The sequence below is a fragment of the Eptesicus fuscus genome, chromosome 9 (assembly GCF_027574615.1).
Source record: "Eptesicus fuscus isolate TK198812 chromosome 9, DD_ASM_mEF_20220401, whole genome shotgun sequence".
Classification (NCBI taxonomy): Eukaryota; Metazoa; Chordata; class Mammalia; order Chiroptera; family Vespertilionidae; genus Eptesicus; species Eptesicus fuscus.
Window position 1 is genome coordinate 98,688,132 of NC_072481.1, and position 26,695 is coordinate 98,714,826.

The following is a 26,695-nucleotide window of genomic DNA, read 5'->3' on the forward strand; positions in this document are numbered from 1 at the left end:
GAATGAGAGATGTAGAGTATCTACCTAATACATAGTCACAAATCCAAACAGACAGCCAAAATGAGGAGACAAAGAAACAACCCCCAAATGAAAGAACTAGAGAATTCACCAGAAGAAGAGATAAATGAAGCAGAGATAAGAAATTGATCTGAAACAGAGTTCAGAATAATGATGGTAAAGATGCTCAACAGCATGAAAAAAGATATGATAACTATGAAAAAAGAACATTCTGAGATAAAGAATGACATAACACAAATAAATAAAACATTGGAAGGAATACACAGAAGATTAGGGGAAGCTGAGGATCCAATAAGTAAATTAAAAGGAAGAGTTGAAAATATCACTCAATCAGAGAACCAAATGCCAGAAGAGGCAGAAAGAGAGAAAGGAATAGAGAACGTGTTTAAAGAAATAATGGCAGAAAACTTCCCTAAACTGATAAAGGAAAAAGTCACACAAGTTCAGGAGGCACAGAGAACCCCAAGCAAGAAGAACCCAAACAGGTCCATACCCAGACACATCATAATTAAAATGCCAAAAATTAAAGACAAAGAGAAAAGAAAACTGTTACATAACAAAGGAGTTCCCATAAGGTTGACACCTGATTTCTCACTAGAAACTCTACAGGCCAGAATGGAATGGTGTGAAGTACTCAAGGTAATGGAAAGCAAGGATCTGAGACCAACATTACTATATCTAGCAAGGCTATCATTCAAAATAGACGGTCAAATAAAGAGCTTCTCAGAAAAAAGAAAAAAAAAAGGCTAAAGGAGTACATCACCACCAAGCCAGCATTACAAGAAATGATAAAGGGACTGTTGTAATGAGGAGAAATAGAGAGAGAAACCTAGACATAGAGAATTAAAATGGCAATAATAACTGTAAATGTAAATGGATTAAGTGCTCCAATAAAAAGGTGTAGAGTAGCTGAATGGATACAGACAGCCAACTATATGCTGTCTACAAGAGACCCACTTAACTAAGAAGATAAAAGACCTGTACTCGGAAAACTAGAGGACATTGATAAAAGAGATAGAGGAAGACATAAACAAATGGAAGAATATATCGTGTTCATGGATTGGGAGAATCAACATCATTAAAATGTGGATACTACCCAAAGCAATCTATAGATTCAATGCAATTCCCATTAAGATACCAATGGCATATTTCACAGACCTACAATAAACACTCCAAAAATTCACCTGGAATAAAAAAGGACCCCGGATAGCCATGGCAATCCTGAGAAAGAAGAACAAAGTCAGAGGGATTACAATACCAGATATCAAGTTATATTACAAAGCTATTGTTTTAAAAAATGCCTGGTACTGGCACAAGAACAGACATATAGACCAATGGAACGAACAGAGAACCCAGAAATCAACCCAAGCCATTATGCTCAATTAATATTTGACAAAGGAGACAAGAGTATGCAATGGTGTCAAGACAGTCTCTTCAATAAATGGTGTTGAGAAAATTGGACAGATACATGCATAAAATGAAACTAGACCTCCAACTTACATCATACACAAAAATAAACTCAAAATAGATAAAGGTCTTAAATGTAAGATGGGAAACCATAAAAATCTTAGAAGAATCATAGGCAGCAAAATAGCAGACATTTGTCGTAGCAATATCTTTACTGTTATAGCTCCTAAGGCAATGGAAACTAAGGAGAAAAGAAACACATGGGACTACATCAAGATAAAAAGCTTCTGCACAGCAAAAACAAACAAACAAACAAAACAAAAACAAAAACAAAACCCATCAACAAAACAACAAGAAAGCCCACTGCATGGGAGAACATATTTGCCAATGTTATCACCGATAAGGGTTTAATCTCCAAAATTTACAGAGAACTTATACAACTTAACAAAAGGAAGACAAACAATATTTTTAAAAAAGGGGGGGGGGGGCGGGGGGCAAAGGACCTAAAGAGACACTTTTCAAAAGAGGACATACGGAACGTTAAAAAACATATGAAAACATGCTCAAAGTCACTAATCATCTGAGAGATTCAAATCAAAACAACAATGAGATACCATCTCACACCTGTCAGAATGGCAATCATCAACAAATCAACAAACGACAAGTGCTGGCGAGGATTCGGAGAAAAAGGAACCCTCGTGCACTGCTGATGAGAATGCAGACTGGGGCAGCCACTGTGGAAAACAGTATGGAGTTTCCTCAAAAAAATAAAAATGGAACTCCCATTTGACCCAGTGATCCCACTTTTAGGAATATATCTCAAGAAACTAGAAACACTAATCAGAAAAATATGCACCCCTATATTCATAGGAGCACAATTTACAATAGCTAAGATTTGGAAACAGCCTAAATGCCCATCAACAGATGAGTGGATTAAAAAACTGTAGTACATTTACACTAGTGGAATAAAATAATGTACATATTAGGTCTTAACATTAGTCAGAGCAATTCTTCCCAAAGAAAATAAAATAATGTACAAATTAAGACTTAACATTAGACAGAGCAATTCCTCCTACTTTCTTTTATTTTTTTTTCAAAACTGTTAGCTATTCTAGGTTCTGTGTGCTTCCTTGTAGATTTTAGAGTTAGTTTGTCTATATCTATAGAAATCTTGCTGACAACAACAAAAAATAAATAAATCATTCTGAAATTTCAGTAGGAGTTACATTATATTGAGACATCAATTTGGGTAGATTGACATCTTTCCTATGTTGAGTCTTCTGATTTTTGAATATAGTATTTCTCCATTTCTTTAGGTGATTTTTTATTTCTCATTCTAATTCTAAATGTTATCTTAAACTTTAAAGTGTTGTTACAAAGAAAGCAAATTCCTTTGTCAATTGCATTATAATCAAATCATTACCATGTCATTTTAAATATTTTTGTCATTTAGACAGTCATTATTTAACTCATGCATTTGCAAAAATGTTACATCTTCTGACTTGTTCTAAAATATGAATTTCTAAGAATAAATTTTCAGATTATACCTTTAAAATAAATAAAGATTTATAGAACTCTAAAAAAAAGACTTAATGTGTAACTATAATAATGAATACAATATAATATGGGTAGAGACACAGACACACAGATGATGGAAGAGAATAGAGAAACAGAAATAAACTCACACAAATATGCCCAAATTATTTTTATAAAGGTGAAAGTTCAACTCCATGGAGGAAACATAGCCTTTTCAAATGCTGCTGGAGTAATTGAAAAAAAAAAATGATAATCAGAACTTCACACCTTATACTAAAATTAACTTGAAATGAGCCACATACTTAAATATGAAAAGGTAAAACAAAACATTTAGGAAAACATCAGGAGAAAATCATCAGGACCAGCCTGGGTGAAGTGTTCTTAAACTTCATACCAAAAGCATGATCCATGAAGGAAAAATTGATGATTGGATTTCAAAAATTTTGCTCTGTAAAGACCTTGTTAAGAGAATTAAAAGACAGTCCAAGAGTAAACATTTGCAAGCCACACATCCAACAAAGAGGCTGTATGTAGAATTACAGCATACAGACTCAAATTTCAACAGTAAAAATGAATCCAATTTAAAATGCTAAAAGACATAAAAAGACACTTTATTAGAAAGGATGTGCAGTTAGTTGACATGGAAATATGTTCAGCATCATTAGCCATTAGGGAAATGCAAATTCAAACCACAATGATATTCCATTCTATAACTATGAAAATGGCTGAAATAAATGATAACACCAAATGTTGGTAAGGATATGAAGAAAGTATATCACTCATTCCTGGTGGTAATGTAAAACAGGAATCACTCTGGTAAAAAGTATAGCCATTTTTCTAACACTAAACCTGTTTACTACATAATCCAGAAATTTACACTCTTGGGTATTGTTCTAGAGAAATGAAAACATTCACACAAAAACCTGTGCACTAATGTTTGCAGTAGCTTTATTTATAACGAGAGCCCTGGTGCACAGATTCATGCACATTGAAAGGAAATTAATTAGAAGGTGGCTGGCAGGGTGGGACTGGGGAGACAGGCTGGACATGCCCTGGAGCCAACCTCCCGCTGTCCCTCCCCAACGGGCCACACCTGGGGAAGTGCTGGGATTTGAAGGGCGTCTGCAGAGTGAGCAGGGTCCCTCTGGCAGGTGGGGTCCCTTGGCCTGGCCTGTGGGATTGGGCTGAAACCAGCTCTCCGACATCTCCCGAGGGCTCCCAGATTGTGAGAGGGCAGTTCACCGCAGCTTGGCAACTCCTGCATTGAGCGTCTGCTCCCTGGTGGTCAGTGTGCATCATAGCTACCAGTCAGACGGTCAGTTGGTCAGATGATCGCTTAGCCTTTTATATATATAGATAGCTAATAGCTCCAAGAAACCCAAATGCTCTCCAATGGGTGACTGGTTAAGTAAATCATGATACGTACATACCCTGATATACACTACTTAACAGTAAAAGTGACCATTGATCCACACAAGTTGGACAGATATCAGGAGAATTACATTGAATTTTTTTTAAATATATTTTATTGATTTCTTTTACAGAGAGGAAGGGAGAGTGATAGAGAGTTAGAAACATCGATGAGAGAGAAACATCGATCAGCTGCCTCCTGCACACTCCCCACTGGGGATGTGCCTGCAACCAAGGTACATGCCCTTGACCGGAATCGAACCTGGGACCCTTCAGTCCTCAGGCCGACGCTCTATCCACTGAGCCAAACCGGCCAGGGCGAATTACATTGAATTTTTAAAAAGCAAACCTCAAAAGGTTACATGCCATATGATTCCATTTATATAACACTCTTGAAGTGATAATATTATGGAAACCGGAGAGCAGACTCATGGTTGCCTGGTATTAAGACCGCGTGGGGCAGGAGTGGATGTGGCTTAAAGAGGAGCACAGCAGTTTTGCCTGGAACTGTTCTGTATCCCAACGGTGGTGCCCATATGAATCTAGCACGTGATCAAGTTGCATATAATTAAACATGTGCACGAATTATTAAATGTAAAAATTGTGAAATCCAAAAAAGTCAATGTGTTGTATCAATGTCAATTTCTTTTGTTGTGGTATTGTACTATAGTTCTGAAGATGTTGCCATTGGGGAAAACTGAGGGAAGGGTATACGGAATCTCTCTTTCTTACAACTGCATGTGAATCTAAAATTATCTCTAGATAAAAAGTTAAAAAGAAAAAAGTTGGTCACTGAAGCCAGACTCAAGGTAAAAGTACATATTTGACTCTGTAAAAATAAACCTTATGCCATAAATATAGTTAAAAGAAAATTGGAGGGAAATATTTGTAATCAAAAGTTTATATTTTTACTAATTAATGTAAAACATAAAAATCTGTAAGTCATAAGTCAATCAAAAATCTAAAAGTGTGTGTAAAATATTATTGGAAAAAAAATTTGTGTTAAATATATCAAAATGCAACTTAAATATCAGATCGACAGAAACTATTTTCAAAGGCCAAAAACTCACTATTAGCATAAGTGTGGGGAAAATGGACCCCTTGGTGAAGCCTTCCTGGTAGGTAGTGTGACAATATATATTAATGTTTAATGTGTGTATCCCATTTGACCCAATAATTTCACAATCTGGGATTTCTCTTCTGAGGTGATCCAGAGACATGCACAGGCCTGGATGCACATTAACATTGCTAATACTACTGGTAGATAGGAACTCCCTAAGTGTCCATCAGCTGGCCTTTCATAAAATACTTCATGGTTTATCCAGTCAATAAAATATCAAGTAGTCATTACAAATGGCTGTGTTGAATTGTATATATTGGCACGACTAGAAAAGAGTTCAAGTATATTGTTAAATTTTAAAAAGCAAGTTATAAAACAGCATGTGGAATATTACCCTGTCTCTGGATTTTTTTCTTTAAGTCTGTGTTTATGTGCAAAGAAAAACCTGAAAAGCTGTACAACCAAATGATAACAATAGCATCTTCAAGTGGTGGAGTAAGAGGTGACCTTTCCCCCCATTTATCTCTATATTTTCTGAAATGTTTAGAATGAACGTGGATTACCTTTATTGAAGGAAAGCCATAAAAACAAATAAATAAATGAGTATTTGATTAAAATACTTCCTTCAAAAGATACGAAGTCTACTATCTTATCAGATTTCAAATATGCAATACAGTATGATTAACTACAGTCACCATGCTGTACTTTAGCTGCTAAGTAGATCTTAAAAGATCTTATCACAAGAATAAAAATTTGTAGCTATGTATGATGACAGATATTAACTGGACTTATTGTGGTGATCATTTTGCAATATGTTGTACAGCTTAAGCTAATATAATATTAAATATCAATTTTACTCAACTTTAAAAAGATATGAGAATATACATGTTATTTCCTAGAGCTTCACAAGTAATTTTTATGAATTATATAATAACTAGAGGCCCGATGCATGAAAAGCATGCAAGAGTAAGCCTTCCTTCCCCTGGCTGCTGGCACCAGCTTCCCTTTGGCACCCAGGACCTGGGCTTCCCTCTGGCATCCTGGACCCAGGCTCCCCTCCAGCTGCCAGCAGGCACCCGGGACATGGGAAATCCTGGCTTCGTCTGGGAGTTCGTCTGGAAGCACATCCAGTCTAATTAGCATATTATGCTTTTATTATTATAGATAATCAGTACCATGGTTTGGGGCATAGAGGTTACTTTGATTAACTTCAGTGTTACTTACTGAATTCAGAGATAATCCATAAGCACAAATAGGACATGCAGGGCCGACTGTATTCAGGGAAATCCCTGATCAAAGTAAAGTGAACCCACTAAGGCTGTATTGAATAGTATTTCTAACTAGATCTCTTTTTTCAATGCCACCTTCATACTATGTCTTAAAGCCCTTCATTGTTATTATGACAAAATCTTGACACTATTCCTGCAGAGTGGAAGAGGGCAGAATGCTATCTTTACTTGGGGGATATTTAGATTGAGAGGAAGGATCCTTTGACCAGGCTGTTGGGAATCTACTGGGCTCTCCCTGTCTCTGTCATTGATACATCCAAAGTCCATAGGTGAGACCCCTGAGCTTGGATTACAATTCTTTATTTATAAAATACTAGAGGCCCAGTGCACGAAAATTCATGCACTGGGGGGGGGGGGGTCCCTCAGCCTGGCCTGCACCCTCTTGCAGTCCCTGACCCCTTAAGGGATGTCCACCTGCCGGCTTAGGCCTGCTCCCCAGGGGATTGGGCCTAAGCTGGCAGTCAGACATTCCTCTGGCAGCCTGGGAGCCCTCAGGGGATGTCTGACTGTGGCTTAGGCCCCACTCCCCTCAACACTTGCAGCCATCAGCCTGGTTTGTTGCTGAGCAGAGCTCACCCTGTGGGAGCACACTGACCACCAGGGGGAAGCTCCTGCATTGAGCATCTGCCTCCTGGTGGTCAGTGCACGTCATAGCTACCAGTCATTCCGCTGTTAGGGTCAATTTGCATATTAGCCTTTTATTATATAGTATTGGTAATAATCCCTCCCATTCTTTTCTTCATGAAGATATTGAAGGAATCTTAGCAATTTGAAAAAAGGTACTACCTCAGTATATTCAACACAGTGCTTCGTCAGAAATATTTCAGGGTCAGTATTGGCAATTAGCCCTCGCTGTGCCACTCATGAAAAGAGGGGCCCTTTCCCCTCATCCTGCAATCATCACTTCCCCACTTTCATTCCTGAACCCAGTTATAACTCCTTACTTGAAACTTCAGTGCTTAATAACAGGCTTCCCAAAATATTCGGTTGACCATTAGAGTCAGTATTTCTTTCTGTTTCTTGGAAATAGCCTGATAATTACCTGATTTCTGCCTGAGGTGTTACAGGTTTAAACCTGAAGAACACTTTGAAGGAAAGTAACAGTTTTTGGTTTTGAATTATGATCAGACCCCACTGAGAAAATGCAGTGAGTATACTAGAAATGTAGATTTAAAAGGAGGGGGAATCACAATAAAGAGAAGGAAGAGAGAGAGATAAAGGTGGGGGAAGGACAGATAAAGGGAAGAACAGAGACAGAAGTTACAGAAAAAGAAGGCTTCTTCTTCCCGTTGAATTGGGCTACTTCAAGCAAGTGCATGTTGCACTTATGCTGTCTCTTGTAGTGTGGACCTCCCTGTGTGTCTTTTGCCTCTTTTCCTGGGCCTCACCACTCACCAGCGATGGGCAAGTATTCCAAGAACAGAGGCTGCCCACAATGTCTGTTTCTGTGTTCTGGAATCTTGCTCTCAGGCTCCCTCTTGGGATTTTCTGACTGTAAGTAATTATTCCATTTCCTAACTAGAACAATCACAAGTCAGGGAGGAATTTCCTACATAAAACCCTGTCAGAATATTTCCTCTCTGGCCTCTATCCATCACTCCTCAATCCCACTACATCCCATTCATTTTACTCTGAAAAGGTGAGCATGAAAAGGAGAACATGCCTTTGCCTATTCTGAAAACCAAGAGCTATAGCAACAGCCCTCATCAACTTCCATAGCAGTTTGTGAATCTGGCTGGTAAAGTCTGTGCAGAGCAAGCAACTGATTTCTGTTATCTTGGGCAGCCTCCTGCCAATGGCCTGTGTACAGTGTCTACACAGGAAGCCTCACTAGCCACTAGCAGAAGGTGAGGGTCTACCTTTACCCCCACCCTCCAGCTTCCAGGAGTAGGCCAGGATGTGCTTAAACAGGGGAAAAAAATCTGACGTATCCATTGTTGAGTGCTAAAGGCTGGGATGGAGCTCAAAGGGGAGGACCCATGTGAGGCCAGGTGAGTAGTGCCTTCTCCCAACTAGGGCTGGGGGAGTGAGCCAGGGAACATCTCCTGGAGGAAGTGATGCTTGGTTTGGGTCCTGAAGGATGGGAGGAAGAGGACTGACTAGAGGGTGAGGAAGTGAGAACATTCAAGGCAGAGTAGGGAGCTAAGAAAATGTGGGTTCATATACAGAGGACTAAAAATTCAAGTCATTGACACATGGTGTGTATGAAAGGAAGAAAGGAGGCCACATCTGGAAGACTTCACACACATTGGAGGGACCCTGACTGCTGGGAATTGGGAGCCATCAAAGAGTTTCCAAGCAAAGAAGGGTTTGGCTGTTTCCTTTCAAGTTTTCTATACACTAATTATTGACACAGATTTGATTGGTATATATGGGATTAGGCCCATTTTCTGTCAACACCCATTGATCCACAGGTACAAAACAAAAACAATAAGACAACCTGATAATATTTTGTTTTTTTAAACAAGAACTACTAAATGGTTTACTTTTAAAATTAACCTTTCTATTTTACATGAAGTCAAAACTTCATCCATGATGCAGAGAATGTTAGGCATGAAACAATGTCACTGCTTCTTGAAATCTTCAAAGCTCAGTTCAAATGCCATATCTTCCCTGAAGAATAGGACTGAGGCATAAGGGGCCCAGCTTTTATCACCAAGGACTTGTCTCTGCTTACATCACCTGGATCCAGTATGATTCGCCTGTCTCTCCTGGCTCAGAGTCTCTCCAAAGCCACACTTGCTATAAAGTTTCAGTACACAGGAAGATGTCTTCTCGCATTTGGTGCTCTCATTTCCTTTGATTCTTCTCCTCCCATGATCTGGCCAAAACAAGAGCTATTATTAAGATCTCCATTGAGACCTTGTCAAATCTCCTGGCCAGTGAGACCATAGTGATCACCTTTTAGCAGCATCTGACACAAGTGCTCATACCCTCTTCCTGATACTCCTTCTTCTTGTGGCTTGGAGGACAACACACTCTCCAGAATTCTCCCTCACCACAGTACATCTGTCTTCCTGGGCTGGCCTCTTCTTCTCCCTGAACATTTAATGTTGGATGCCTGGATTTCCTTGATTTACTTCTCTTTCTCTCTGGGAAGTCTCCTCTGGCCTCATGGCTTTAAATACCACTTATCTGGTGGCCACTCCCAAGTTATTTCCAGCTCAGTTTTTCCTCCACACTTCAAACTGGTGTATCCAACAGCTTACCTGACACCTCTGCTTGGAAAGCAAGTAGACATCTCCAAGGCAACATCCCCAAAATTAAATTCCTAATTAAGCCCTCCTCTCAAAATCTGCTTCATCCATAGCCTTCTCTACCTCAGTCAATGCCAATGAGGTTTGTCCTTTGCTCATAGCAAAATTTATAGTCATCTTGGACTATTCTTTCCTTCCACACACATCTGGGCAGGCTCTGCATTCATGATATATCATGAATGGAATATATTTCTAACCATCTCCACAGCCACTACACTGGTCCCAGCACCACTGTCTCTTCCGAGGATGATGCAGCAGCCTCCTTCTGGTCTCCTGACTCCATCTCTGTCCCATAATTTATCTTCCCAAATGACCCTTTAGAAACAACTTGGATTATATCCATCCTCTACTGTAAACAACCCAGAGGTTCTATATCTCTCTCAGGGAAGAAACCAAAGGCCTCATCTTTTAAGGGTACCAAGATTTGTTTTAATCAGGTGTGGTAAGATACGCAAACGTGGAAATGACTGTCAGGAAGGAAGAATATTTTATACATGCAGATCCTTAAAACAGGAGGCACAGGGTCCTGTGGAAAACACTAAGGCTAGTCAGGAGGCAGAGGGAGAAGGGAAAACATTGGTACAAGCCTTTATTGTGGTTTCTTCAGGAAAGTACAGGTAAAGTTGGGAAGCGGGTTTTGGATTTGCTGGTTTGAATGATTTCTGCCATCTATCGAGCATAGGGACTGTCCTTTTTGGACAGTTTCCTGGCAGCTAGTCCTGAGGTGATTAGGCTAGGGAATCATGGTGTGTGAGAGTACAATAGAGAAGGCATTTGGGGGCATGGGCTCTGGATTGGTTGGTTTGCATATTTATTCACTAGGAATTAGTTGATTCTGGGAGGAGCAGTCCCTCCAAGGTCAGCAATGTCCCACGATGTCAAAGCATCAAAATACAGACTAAGAAAGATGAAACTAGTACATCTAACATGTACTGCTGCCTTCCTCCTGGCCTTTGTTGGCCTCCTTTCCCACTATCCCCTCACTGACTCCATCTCAGCCACATGGCATATTCCTTGGCCAGGACAGCTCTTCCCCTCAACTACCTGCTGGGTTCACTTCTGTACCTCCTTCATGGTCTTTGCTCAAATGGCACCTTCTCAATGGGATCTGCTCTGCTAACTCTTTTTTTTTTAATTGATTATGGTATCACATAATTGTCCTCATCTCCCCATTCCCACTCCAAACCCCTCCCCAAGTATCCCCCCACCCCCCTGTTGTCCGTGACCACTAGTTAGGCTTATATGCATGCATACAAGTCCTTTGGTTGATCTCTCCTCCTTTCCCCCACCCTCCCCTACCTTCCCTCTGAGGTTTGAGAGTCTGATCGATGCTTCCCTGTCTCCGGGTCTGTTTTTGTTCATCCATTTATGTTGCTCATTATTTCCCCTAGATGCGTGAGATCATGTGATACACTTGTAAGAACCGAAAATGAGATCAGCCATAATGGTTATGCTGAGAGGCAAATGAATCAGTCTGTAGTGAGTTTCTTTCTGGGCCAACATTTCTTTTGAGTCCTTATTTCAATGTCAAACAGTTCCTTATGTGTAGATGTCAGCATTGATATTTCAGTTCTGGATGGTGGACAGATGGTGGTAATGCAGGTCCGACAGTCTCTGGTTTGGTCCTGGGCATCCTTCAGTGACGCACAGCTGCTGTCTGCTAGTATGGCAAGGCGTTGTCAGAGTATTCCATCTCTGGACTGTTTCTCTTCTGTCTTCATGGCTGGAGCAGTCCTGTCAATTCCTCTCTGTTGCAGGAATCCACATGGTCCTGGAGTTGTTTTCTGAAAATATACAAACATATTCTCGACCAGAAGTTAATAAAGGAATATTTTCTATAACTTGGCTTGGGATCCTTTTTCAATTTTTGCCCAAATGATTTTCCTCTGGCTTGTTTTGACACCATGTGTGTTTTTCATGGGTGTCTTGCTGTTAGCATTACAAATGAAAGTTAATTTTCTAAAGTACAAATTTTCTAGATGTAATTTACTTATAGGATATTTTTCCTTACATGATATTCTTCTACTATCACCCCCCCTTTTTTATTTAAAATATTAGGAGGTTTTTGGAAATTTATAATGTAGTCTTGATAGCTTTTACATTTTAATTTTTTGCGCTAAAATATGACTGCTTTAGGTTCATTACATGTTATGCAATTTTACCATGAGATGAACTGCCAATAAAGATTTTTGTTAATACTTTAGGAACAGCTTTTTGTACATTACAATCAATTTTTCTAGAATATTCGCTTATTTCAATTAGCCAATTTAAATTACTCTGAAAACTTGATTACTATTCTAATGTCAGACTCAACACTCTACCAACAATCTTATTTTACCCTGTGTATATTAGTGGAAAGGATTATTTGCCTTCTTGAGTAGGCCCTGAGCATTCCTGGTACTAGGCTGGATTTGGATATCAAAAACCTGCTTCCCCTCACCGTGGGTACAAGGCATCTCCAACAAGTCTTGTTGCAGTGAGAGGACAGCTGCTGTTGGCCAAGTCTCTGTCTGTTACCTGGGTCCCGATTTGAGCTGTGCATGGGAAGCGAAGCAGCCATGGGGGCAGGAGACCTCCCTCAGAAGGGGTGAAGGTTCAGGCCCCTGTAAAGTTGGGGGGGGGTAAGGGTCTGTGCCCCACCTCTATTGACCCCCAAGTTTTCTCCTGATGGCCCCTCTGCGACTGTGCCTGTCTTACGTTGTTCCTTCCCTGAGGAATCTTACCCATCTCTGGCTAACCAGCCATCCTCTGGGGCCAAGCAGGGTGATATGAGGTTCAGTTCTGGTAGCCTATGCCCCCGTGGCCTCCACGCCTAGCACCTGCCTTGGGATCCTCTTGCCTGCTGGTGAGGCCCCGGCATTGATCACATATCTTGGGGAACCCAGGTTTCTTCTCCAGGGATGGCCCAGCTCACCCCACTGGGTGAGAGACATATCCATGGTACCAGCCACCATGATGCTTTAACCTCAGTATGAACTGAAAACTCAGGCAACAGCTGTGGGCAACTAGACCATGAGAAGAGGGTCCCTCTTGGCCAAAAGGGCCAGAGGGGCCAATGTAGCCTGTTCAGGTGCCTTCCCAGGGGGCTCTCTACACAGTGGAAGAGATTAAATCCTTTCATGTCATTTTTAAATTGCTGCCAGACATTCAAAGAATTGGTTTGTAAGTTTGTTTGGGATAATTGTACATTATGCTGTTGTATTTCTAAAATATCAAGAGATGTGTTACCTTTTTCTCCGAGCACCAAAGAGATGATTTTTTATTGATTCCCAAGGGTGCAAGGTGCTATTATACGTCATGGGGGTAATGCAAATCTTGGGGAAATTATAATGACATTGTAGAATAATATCATGTAAGGATATTCTTTGCTCTAGGCCATGACAATTCCATTTCCAACTGGCTGTCAATTTTTTTTTTTTTGTATAGACAAGGTCTTAGTTACATTTTCTGCACCTCTCCCAGGAGCAAGTAGTGATAGTCTCTTCCTTTGGTGTCCATGCAAGCCAGAAACCTCTCTTTAATTTTATACACAAAGGAGCAGTGGTTTGATTTTGTGTTATACTGAAGGGAAATTGGGTGGTGACCTCTGTGTAATTATACTTCCTTGCCCCACCCATTGTCCTCCTGAATGACCAAGATGTTTGGTATCATCGGTGACTACATTAAGTGGGGGGATCAACCCACGTAAGAGATCCCACCCATGAAGGGTTAGGAACATAAGTCCAAAATACTTCCCCATTAGCCCCAGTTAATCTTACCATCTTGCTGATGACTGCTAGCATGGCAGGAAAGACATTCTCAGGTGTTCTCGTGGTTCCGGTTATCTCACACTTTCTTTTTATTTTATTTTTATTTTATTATTATTATTATTATTATTATTATTATTTTACATATGTGTCTTTATCCCCCCATTACCCCCTACCTCCCACCCGTACCCCACCCCCCTGTTACATGTGTCCATTGATTAGGCTCATATGTATGCACACAAGTCCCTTGGTTGATCTCTCCCCCTTACTCCCACCAACCCTCTCCTTCCCTGAGGTTTGAGGTTCTGATTGATGTTACTCAGTCTCTGGGTCTGTTCTTGTTTATCAGTCTATGCCACTCATTATATTCCACAAATGAGTGAGATCATGTGGTGTTATCTTTCTCTGCCTGGCTTATTTCACTTAGCATAATGCTCTCCATCTCCATCCATGTTGTTGCAAATGGTAGGAACTCATTCATTTTTACCGCAGCATAGTATTCCATTGTGTAGATGTACCATAGTTTTTAATCCACTCATCTGCTAATGGGAATTTAGACTGTTTCCAAATCTTAGCTACGGTGAATTGTGCTGCTATGAACATAGGAGTGCATATATCCTTTCTGATTGGTGTTTCTATTTTCTTGGGACATATTCCTAGAAGAGGGATCACTGGGTCAAATGGGAGTTCCATTTTTAGTTTTTTAAGGAAACTCCATACTGTTCTCCACAGTGGCTGCACCAGCCTGCATTCCCACCAGCAATGTAAGATAGTTCGTTTTTCTCCACATCCTCGCCAACACTTGTCATTTGCTGATTTGTTGATGATAGCCATTCTGACCGGTGTAAGATTGTACTGCATTGTTGTTTTGATTTGCATCTCTCTGATGATTAGTGACTTTGAGCAGGTTTTCATATGCCTCTTGGCCTTCCTTCTGTCTTCTTTCGAAAAGTGTCTATTTAGATCAGTTGCCCATATTTTGATTGCGTTGTTTCTCTTCTTTTTGTTAAGTTGTGTGACTTCTCTGTAAATGTTGGAGATTAAACCCTTATCGTTGATATTGTTGGCAAATATGTTCTCCCATGCATTGGGCTTTCTTGTTGTTTTATTGATGGTTTCCTTTGCTGTGACAAAGCATTTTATTTTGAAGTAGTCCCATTTGTTTATTTTCTCTTTAGCTTCCATTGCCCTAGGAGCAGTATCAGTGAAGAAGTTCTTTAGGCATATGTCTGAGATTTTGCTGCCTGTGGATTCCTCTAGTATTTTTATGGTTTCCTGTCTTAAGTTTAAGTCCTGTATCAATTTTGAGTTTATTTGTATGGTGTAAGTTGGTGGTCTAGTTTCATTTTTTTGCATGTATCTGTCCAATTTTCCCAACACCATTTGTTGAAGAGACTGTCTTGACTCCATTGTATGTTCGTGCCTCCTTTGTCAAATATTAATTGTGCATAGCTGTTTGGGTCAATATCTGGATTCTCAATTCTATTCCATTGGTCTATATGTCTGTTCTTGTGCCAGTACAAGGCTGTTTTGAGAACAGTGGCTTTGTAATACAGCTTTATATCTGGTATTGAGATCCCTCCTACTTTATTCTTCTTTCTCAGGATTGCTGTGGCTATTCGGGGTCTTTTTTTATTCCAGATGAATTTTTGGAGTGTTCTTTCTAGGTCTGTGAAATATGCTGTTGGTATTTTAATGGGGGAGTGCATTGAATCTATAGATTTCTTTGGGTAGTATGGACATTTTAATGATGTTGATTCTCCCAATCCATGAACATGGTATGTTCTTCCATCTGTTTACATCTTCCTCTATCTCTTTTTTCAGTGTCATGTAGTTTTCCACGTACAGGTCTTTTACCTCCTTAGTTAAGTTTATTCCTAGGTATCTTAATTTTTTTGGTACGATGGTAAATGGGATTGATTTTTTAGTCTCTCTTTCTATAAGTTCACTATTGGTGTATAGAAATGCCATAGATTTTTTGGCATTGATTTTGTATCCTGCAACATTGCCGAATTCATTTATTAAGTCTAATAATTTTTTGGCGGAGTGTTTAGGGTTTTCTATGTACAGTATCATGTCATCTGCGAATAAGGACAGTTTTACTTCTTCTTTTCCAATTTGGATGCCTTTTATTTCTTCTTCTTGTCTGATCACTATGGCTAGTACTTCCAGCACTATGTTGAACAGGAGTGGTGAGAGTGGGCATCCCTGTCTTGTTCCTGTTCTTAGAGGAAATGGTTTTAGTTTTTGCCCATTGAGTATGATGTTGGCTGTGGGTTTGTCATATAGGGCTTTTATTATGTTGAGGTAGGATCCTTCTATTTTCACCTTACTGAGGGTTTTTATCAAGAAAGGGTGTTGGATTTTGTCAAATGCTTTTTCTGCATCAATTGATATGACTATATGGTTTTTATCTCTCAATTTGTTTATGTGATGTATCACGTTTATTGATTTGTGGATATTGTACCATCCTTGTATCCCCGGGATAAATCCTACTTGGTCGTGGTGTATGATCTTTCTGATGTACTGCTGTATTTGATTTGCTAGAATTTTGTTGAGGATTTTGGCATCTATGTTCATGAGGGATATTGGCCTGTAATTCGCTTTCATTGTGTTATCTTTATCTGGTTTTGGTATTAGGGTGATGCTGGCTTCATAGAAGGAGCTTGGAAGTGTTCCTTCTTGAATTTTCTGGAATAGTCTGAGGAGGATAGGTTTTAGTTCTTCCTTGAATGTTTGGTAAAACTCCCCTGTGAAGCCGTCTGGCCCCAGGCTTTTGTTTGCTGGAAGCTTTTTGATGACTGCTTCAATTTCTTCCATGGTTATCAGCCTATTGAGATTTTTAGTCTCTTCCTGAGTAAGTTTTTGAAGGTTGTGTTTTTCTAGGAATGTGTCCATTTCCTCCAGGTTGTCTAGTTTGTTAGAATAGAGTTGTTCATAGTATTTTTTAACAATCCTTTGTATTTCTGTGGGGTCTGTTGTTATTTCACCTCTTTCATTTCTGATTTTGTTTACTTGGGTCCTCTCTCTTTGCTTCTTGGTGAGCTTGGCTAGAGGTTCATCAATCTTGTTTATCCTTTCAAAGAACCAGCTCTTGGTTTTGTTGATCTTTTGTATTGATTTTTTTTTTAGTCTCTATGTCATTCATTTCTGCTCTGATCTTTATTATTTCCTTCCTTCTGCTCACTGTGGGTTTTTCTTGTTGCTCCATTTCTAATTTTTTGAGTTGTTGAGTTAGATGATTTATTACCATTTTTTCTTGTTTTTTGACGTAGGCCTGTAGAGCTATACACTTCCCTCTCAGGACTGCTTTCATTGTGTCCCATAGGATTTGCAATGTTGTGTTTTTATTGTCATTGGTCTCCAGGATGTTTTTAATTTCTTCTTTGATCTCATTGATAACCCAATCATTGTTTAGTAGCATGCTATTCAGCTTCCAAGTGTTTGAATTTTTTGGAATGTTTTTATTGTAGTTTATTTCTAATATTATGCCATTGTGATCTGAGAAAATGCTTGATATGATTTCAATCTTTTTGAATTTTGGGATACTTTGCTTGTTACCCAGTATGTGGTCTATTTTTGAGAATATCCCATGTGCACCTGAGAAGAATGTATATTCCTTGGCTTTGGGGTGAAATACTCTGAAGATGTCAATTAGGTCCATCTGATCTAGTGTGTCATTTAGAATTGCTGTTTCTTTGCTTATTTTTTGTCCAGAGGATTTATCCATTGATGTTAGTGGTGTATTAAAGTCCCCTACTATGATTGTATTGTTGTCGATCTCTCCCTTGATATCTTCCAGGAGATTTTTTTATGTATTTGGGAGCTCCTGCATTGGGTGCATATATGTTTATCACAGTTATATCTTCTTGTTGAATTGCTCACTTTAGTATTATGTAGTGGCCTTCCTTATCTCTTATTATGGCCTTTACTTTGAGGTCTATTTTATCTGATATAAGTATCGCAACCCCAGCTTTTTTTTCATTTTCATTTGCCTGGAAAATGTTTTTCCACCCCTTCAACTCTCAGTTTGTGTGAATCCTTTGTTCTGAGGTGGGTCTCTTGTAGACAGCAAATATATGGGTCATGTTTTCTTATCCATTCAGCTACCCTATGTCTTTTGATTGGTGCATTTAATCCATTTACATTTAATGTTATTATTCATAAGTACCTGTTTGTTGTCATATTTTTCCTTAGTGTTTGTTTTTCTTCTTGCCTTTCTCTTTCTTCTTTTTACAGCAGTGTCTTTAGCATTTCTTGCATTGCTGGCTTGGTAGTGATGAACTCTTTTAGCTCTTTTTTGTCTGTGAAGCTTCTGATTCCACCTTCAATTTTGAATGATAGCCTTGCTGGGTATAGTATTCTTGGATTCAGTCCCTTGTTTTGCATCACTTTGTATAGTTCATTCCATTCCCTTCTGGCCTGGTGTGTTTCTGTTGAGAAATCAGTTGATATTCTGATGGGAGATCCCTTGTATGTAACTTTCTGTCTCTCTCTTACAGCCTTTAAGATTCTTGCTTTGTTGTTGGTGTTCGTCAATTTAATTATGATGTGTCTTGGTGTCGGTCTTTTGGGGTTCAGCTTGTTTGGGACTCTGTGTACTTCTTGGACTTGGATAGTTTTTTTCCTGCCAATATCAGGTAAGTTTTCTGTCGTTGTTTCTTCAAACAGGTTTTCTATTCCTTGCTTCTCTTCCTCTCCTTCTGGTATACCTATTAAGCGAATGTTATTTCATTTTGTGTTGTCCCAAAGCTCCCTTAGGCTCTCTTCTTGCTTTTTAAGTCTTCTTTCCAGTTGCTGCTGTGTTTGTGTTTTTTTCTACCTTGTCTTCTACTTCGCTGATGCGGTCCTCAGCCTCTTCTAGTCTACTTTTTAAGCCTTCCATTGTGTTTTTTATTGCAGTTATGCCGTTCTTCATCTCCTCTTGGTTTCTTTTCATGTTGGTGACATTCTCATTTAGCTCCTTGTAGTTCTCATTGAGTTGTGTGTATTTGTCATTGAGTTGTGAGCATTTGTCATCCAGCCGTTTAAACATCCTTATAACCATTACTCTGAATTCTATCACTGATAAGCTGCTAGCCTCAAATTCATTTAACTCCCTTTCTGGTGATTCCTCTTTTTATTTCCTTTGGGGATTGCTTTTTTGTCTGCCCATGTTTTCCTGTAATGTTTTAATTGTAGATCCAGTTGCTTTGCTGCCCAGGTTCTTTTGGGGATGGTGCTACTGGATTAATCTCAGTTTTCCTGGGTTTGTTAATCTAGTGTAGCTCCTACTAGAGCTATTTGGCTTCTCTTGCTGTAGGCCTGCGAGCTTGAGAGGCACAACTGCGGTGTCTAGAAGTCAGCAGCTGTGGGTGGGAGTGTCCCAATTTTTGCTGTCTTGCACCCTTAATTGTAATCACGCATGCCCAGCAGGGACTCACAGTGGCCCCCAGGTACCGTCTGTTGGGGTGTTGGGGCTCAGGGGACCTGGTCTTTGGAAAGGTGTGGCTGTGGTGCCCAGAGTTCCGCAGTCATGGGGTGGGCAGACCCAGCTTTTTCTGTTGCACCTGTGGTGGATAGGCACTTACTCCCAACAGCTTTTTACAGGAGCACCCTCGGTACATTTGCCAGTGAGGCACACTGAAGGGCTCTGAAGGTGCCAGTGGGCTGGTATCCAGGCTAAGTGAATTCAAAGCTTCTACTGCTGGAGGGGTGTGCGCCCCCTGCTTGTTCAAGATCACACCCAAGGAGAGCTCACAGTGGCTTCTTCTAGCGCCCTGTGGTTAGTTGGGCTCAGTGTGTTAGTATCTGTGGAGGTGCGCTCTCTGGGCGCAGAGCTCTGATGCACTCCAAGGGGTCCCGGCACGTGGTTGAGTAGCTGGGGTTAATGTGAGCAACCCTCCAGGAAGAAGGAATTCAGAATTTCCACTAAGGGGCCACGCACCCCCGTCTGCACAGAATCACACCCTTGGGTGCAAACCCTGAACAATGTGACCTGGGGCTGAGAACACGCAAGTGCGTGTGCAGCTGGGGTTAATGTCGGCAACCCTCCAGGAAGAAGGAAGAAGGAAGAAGGAATTTCCACTGCGGGGCTGTGGGCCCCCATCTGTGCAAAATCACACCCTTGGGTGCAAACCCGGAGTGAAGTGTCCTGGGGATGAGACCGCACGAGTGCATGTTCATGCGCATGTGGGGACCAAGGGTTCTGCTGTTGGGGAGGGGGAGTTACACTTACAGCTGTGGAAAGGTGTGTCTTTGGAGGTCCCAGGTTCAGCGAGTCTACAGCTGGGGTAGCAGGATATTGGCTGGAGTGGGTGCTGGGTTGCGGGGCAGTTCTAAGGCCTGTCTTGTTGGTGGTGTTGATGAGTTTCTACATAAGGCCATTCTCTGCTCAAGATGGCTTGGGCTCCATCTGTGCTGGGGTCCCACCGTCCAGGGTGTGCCCACAGCAGTGGTAGTCTCTCCTTGTCAAGGAGAGGCTTTCTGCCAGCCCCTGCTGCTCCTGCGAGATTTAACTTTCCCTCACTCACTCACACCTCCCCCCAACGCACATCCACACACTCTCCTTTCATACCCTCACTCACTTCCTCTCTCTCCGTTCCATCCTGCCAGCCGCCATCTTCCAATCCCTAACTCTTTTTTAAACTTGCAGTATTATCCATCCCCACCTTGTACTAGCAACCCCCTTATCCTGCTCTTTTTTTTTTCTTAGCACTATTACCTTATAATATGCCACATGGTTTACTTATATTCTTTTAATGTTTATTGCTTTTATTTCTGTCTTTTTTTTTTTTTACCAAAATGGGAGTGCCATCATGCAAACATGTGATGTATTCTAACTGCTAAGAACAGTGCCTAGCTCATATTTGGCCCTCAATAAATGTGTTGAATGAATAACAGTAGTTAAAGGTTGCCAAATGAGAGAGAGATTCAAGACTGTGAGAGTAACCATGGATCTTGTTTACAACACCTCCCACACCAAACTGGAAGTTACAGCTAAATCGGGGGAAAATTAACCTGAAATACTAACTGTAGACTATCTGAAGAGGAAACTTTTGACCACAGACTGCAGAAGCCACTTTGAGACTGTTCTGTCAGCACCTGTACAACAACTTGTATGATGTGGTTGGAGGTGAGCCTCACAGTGAGCTACCATGAGGGTGGATCCCACACATGAACTGGCCAATAGTGATCAAGATCCAATTACAACAGAGGACCCACATAATCCACACAAAGGACATTCCTATATCATACATTTCTGGAGATCAAGGAGATTGCATCAGTGGGCCCCACAGGACACCTACTAATAAGACCACCCCACAAAGACTGGGAGTCATAGCAGACCTATCTTATACACTGAAACAAACACAAAGAGACAGCCAAAATGTAGAAATATAAAAATAGGCCCCAAATGAAAGAACAGGGGGAATCCAGAAAAAGAGCTAAATGAAATGGAGGCAAGTAATTTATCAGATATAGAGTTGAAAGTAACAGTTATAAGGATACTCAAGGAACTTAATGAGAATTATAAGGAACTCAATGGGAACTACAACAGCATGAACAAGGAAATAGAAACAATGAATAAAAAAAATACAGTCAGAAAGAACAATATGATATCTGACATCAAGAATACACTGGAAGGAATTAAAAGTAGGTTGGATAAAGTAGAAAATCAAATCCGTGATTTGGAAGACAAGGTAGAAACAATTACCAAATTAGAACAGCAAAAAGGAAAACTAATTTAAAAGAATGTGGATAGTTTAAGTAAACTTTGGGAAAACATGAAATGTGACAACATCTGCATCATGGGGTTCCAGAAGGAGAAGAAAATGAGCAAGAAATAGAGAATCTGGTTGAAGAAATAATGACAGAAAAATTCCCTAACCTGATGAAGAGAAAAGTCACACAAGTTCATGAAGCACAGAGAACCCCAATCAAGATGAACCTAAAGAGCCCCCACCAAGACACATCATAATTAAAATGGCAAACATTAAAGACAAAGAACCTTAAGGGCAGCAAGTGAGAGACAGAAAGTTACCTACAAGGCTGTCCACTGATTTCTCAACAGAAACACTTCAGGCCAAAAGGGATTGGCATGAAGTATTCAAAGTAATGAAAAGCAAGGACCTATATCCAAGACTATTCTATCCAGCAAGGCTATCATTTAAAATTGAAGGTGAAATAAAGTGCTTCCCAGACCAAAAAAAAAAAAAAATGCTTAAGTACATTACACCAAATCAGCATTGCACAAGTGTTAAAGGGACTGCTTTAAGAAGAAGAAGAAATTGAGAGAGAGAGAGAGAGGAATCTAGTTATAAAGAATAAAATGGCAATAAATTTGCATTTATCAGTAATCACTTTAAATGCAAAGGGATTAAATAATCTAATCAAAAGGCATAGGATAGCTGAATGGATAACAAAACATGACCCATATATATACTGTCTACAAAAGACGCAACTCGAAAAAAAAGGAATCAAACAGACTGAAAGTGAAGGAATGTAAAAAAATATTTTATGCAAATGGAAATGAAAAAAATAAGGTAGCAATACTCATATTGACAAAATAGATTTCAAAAGAAAGGCCATAAAAGAGACAAAGAAGGTCACTACATAATACTAAAGGGATCAATCCAACAAGAAAATATAACTCTTGTAAACATATATGCACCCAATATAGGAGGACCTAAATATATTTTTTAAAAACTCTTTACAGGAAAGATTGACAGCAATATAGTCATAGTAGGGGACTTTAACATCCCACTGACATCACTGACTAGATCTTCCAGACAAAAAAGTCAACAAGAAAACAGTGACCTTAAATGACACACAAGATCAGATGGATTTAATTGATATTTGCAGAATATTACATCCCAAAGCAGCACATGCAACATTATCAAACATAGACCACATGTTAGGACACAAACTAACAAATTCCAAAAGATTGAAATCATATCAAGCATCTTCTTGGATCATAATGGCATGAAAGTATAAAAAACCTACAATAAAAAACCTCAAACATGGAGAGGCTAAATAGCATGTTATTAAACACTGAATGGGTTACCAATGAGATCAAGGAAGAAATAGAAAATTACTTGGAAACAAATGAAAATGAAGACACAATAATTCCAAATCTATGAGACACAGTGAAAGTGGTCATGAGAGGGGAATTTCATAGCATTACAGGTTTACCTCAAGAAACAAAAAAATTTTCAAATATACAATCTAACCCTACAATTAAAAGAACCAGAAAAAGAACAACAAACAAAGCCCATATTAAGTAGAAGAAGGAAATAATAAAGATCAGAGCAGATATAAGTGGCATAGAGACTAAAACACACACACACACACACACACACACACACACACACACACACACAGATCAGTGAAACCAATTCCTGGTTCTTTGAAAAGATAAACAAGATTGATGAACCATTAGCCAGACTCATCAAGAAACAAAAAAAGAGTACCCAAATAAAATCAGAAATGAAAGAATAGAAGTAACAACTGGTATTCCAGAAATACACAAGATAGTAATAAAATACTATGGACAGCTATATTAGGAAGGATCAGAAAGCCTGAAGAGACCAATAATAACTAATGAAATTAAAGTGGTAGTCAAAAACTCCCCAAAAATCCTGGATGGACGACTTCAGAGGCAAGTTTTACCAAACATTCAAAGAACAACTAACACCTATCTTCTTCAAACTACTCCAAAAAAATTCAAGGGGAGGGAAGTCTTCCAAACACTTTTTATAAGGCTAGCTATAGCCTAATTCTAAAACCAGACAAAGATTCTACAAAGAAAGAAAATTATAGGCTAATATCCCTAATGAACATAGGTGCAAAGGTACTCAACAAAATATTAGCAAATCAGATCCAACAATAAATTAAAAAGATCATACACCATGATCAAGTAGAATTTATTCCAGGGATGCAAGGCTGGTACAATACTTGCAAATCAATAATTGTGATACATCACATAAACAAAATGAAAGATAAAAATCACATGATCATATCAATAGATGCAGAAAAAGCAGCCAATAAAATTTGGCACCCATTTTTGACAAAAACTCTCAGCAAAGTGGGAATAGAGGGGGTCATACCTCAACATATTAAAGGCCATTTATGACAAACTTACAGCCAACACCATACTCAATGGGCAAAAACTAAAACCATTTCCCCCAAGATCAGGAACAAGGCAGGGATGTCCCCTTTCATCATTCCTAGCCACAGCAATCAGACAAGAAGAAAAAATAAAAGGTATCCAAATTAGAAAGGAGGAAGTACCAAGTAAATCTATGACATGTTATTGTACCTAGAAAACACTTATGACTCCAGCTAAAAACTATTAGACCTAATAAATGAATTTGGCAAAGTAGCAAGATACAAAATTAATACCCAGAAATCGGCATTATTATACACCAATAATGAACTATCAAAAAGATACACTAGAAAACAATCCCATTTAGTATATACTATTGCAACAATAACAACAAAATAATGTACCTAGAAATAAATTTAATCATGGAGGTAATAGACATGTACTCAGAAAATATAGGACATTGAAGAAGGAAATAGAGGATTATACAAACAAGTGGAGGCATATACTGTACTCATGGACTAGAAGAATTAACATCATAAAAATGTCCATACTATCAAGGCAATCTATAGATTCAATGCAACTCCTATAAAAATACCAATGGCATATTACATTGATCTCAAACAAATATTCCAAAAATTTATGGTATGAAAAAAAAATCCCAAATAGCCTCAGCAATCTTGAGAAAGAAAAACAAAGTTGGATGGATCACAATACCAATGTCAAACTATACTACAAAGCCATTATAATCAAAATAGCTTGGTACTGGCATAAGAATAGGCATATAGATCAATGGAACAGAACAGAAAGCCCAGAAATCAACCCATGTATTTATGGACAATGGAGGCAAGAGCATACAATGAGTAAAAACAGTCTATTTAATAAGTGGTGTTGGGAAAATTGAACAGATACATGCAAAAAAATGAAACTAGACCAATTTACACCATACACAAGAATAAACTCAAAATGGATAAAAGACTTAAATGTAAGTTTCAAAACCATAAAAATCCTAGAAGAAATAATCTACACTAATAAAAGAAAAACCTGCAAATTGACCGTCGCTCCATTACGCCCACCAGCCAATCAGGAGTGAGTATGCAAATTAAGTATCCCAACAAAGATGGCAGCAGCCACAGAGCTGGAGTGAGCAGGAGACTTGGGTTGCCCCCGGCAATGGAGGAAGCCAAGCTTCCCACCTGCCATGGCCTCCGCTGAAGGAGGGGCTGGGAACCTGGGTCACCGGGGGGCGTGGCCAGTCTGAAAACAGCCATCAGCCCTCACCCAGGCTGGCCAGGCATCCCAGCGGGAACCTCCACCCTGAAGGGGGTGTGGCCAGCCTGAAAACAGCCCTCAGCTCCTCACCCAGGTTGGCCACGCCCCCCCAGCGGGGAGCCTCACCCCATGGGGGCGTGGCTGGCCTGCAAACCACCACAGGCCCCTCGCCCAGACTACCCCAAGCCCCAAGGGAACCCCCACCCTGATCTGGGACACCCTTCAGGGCAAACCAGCTGGCCCCCACCCGTGCACCAGGCCTCTATTTATACTAATAAAAGGGTAATATGCTAATTAGACTGGGAGACCTTCCAGGAGACCTATCAGATGTTCTGGACAAAGCCATGGTGGCAGGGCTGAGGTAGAGGCGGTTAGAGGCCAAGAGGGGAGGGCAGTCGTGGGTGATCAGGCCAGGATGGGACAGCAGTTGTGGATGATCAGGCCGGTGGGGGTGATGAGGCTGGCAGGGGGGTGGCATTTGGGGGCAAGCAGGCCATCAGTGGGGTCAGTTGGGGGTGATCAGGACAGCAGGGGGGCAGTTGGGGTGAGCAGGCCAGCAGGGGAGGCATTTGGGGGCGAGCAAGCCGGCAGGGGAGCAGTTAGGGGTGATCAAGCTGGCGGGGGGGCATTTAGGGGCGAGCAGGCCAACGGCGGGGGCAGTTGGGGGTGAGCAGGCCAGCAGGCAGAGTGGTTAGGGACAATCAGGCAGGCAGGCAGGCAGGTGAGCAGTTAGGAGCCAGCAGTCCCGGATTGCGACAGGGATGTCCAACTGCCGGTTTAGGCCCGATCCCTGTAAACCGGCAGTAGGACATCCTTCAAGGGGTTCCAGATTGGAGAGGATGCAGGCCGGACTGAGGGATACCCGCCCCCCCCACCCCGTGCATGAATTTTGTGCACTGGGCCACTAGTAGGCAATAAAATCTCAGACATCTAGCATAGCAATATACACTGAGTGGCCAGATTATTTATGTGTTCAGAGATCATAATAATCTGGCCACTCAGTGTGTGTGTGTGTGTGTGTGTGTGTGTGTGTGCGCGTGTGTGTATATATATATCTAATCTAATAATAGACAAATATGCAAATTGACCACACCTTCGCTACACCTAAGCCACGCCCACCAGCCAAGCCACGCCCACCAACCAATCAGGACGAGTATGCAAATTACCCCAACAAATATGGCGGCTAATTTGCATATCAAGACAGTGTCGAAAGAAGCCAAGAGCTGCAAAAGGGAGTAAAGCTTCGAAGAAGCAAGCAAGCTAGGGGGGCGGGGGGAGGAGAAGGGAGGAGCGAAGTCAGGGCCGTGTGCGAAGGGAAACGAAGGCGGGCTGGAGGAGAAGGCGGGGCGGGGGACAAGGGCGGAGCAGCGGTGGGGCCGGGGGCGAAGGGAAATGCGGGCGGGCTGGAGAAGGCGGGGCCGGCGGCAAGGGCGGAGCGCAGGCGGGGCTGGGGGCAAAGGGAAACAAGGGCGGGCTGGAGGAGAAGGCGGGGCGGGCAACAAGGGCAGAGGGGAGGCGGGGCCAGGGGCGAAGGGAAACGCGGGCGGGCTGGAGGAGAAGGTGAGGCTGGTGACAAGGGCAGGGCGGAGGCGGGGCGGGGGAGAAGGCGAGGTGGGCGG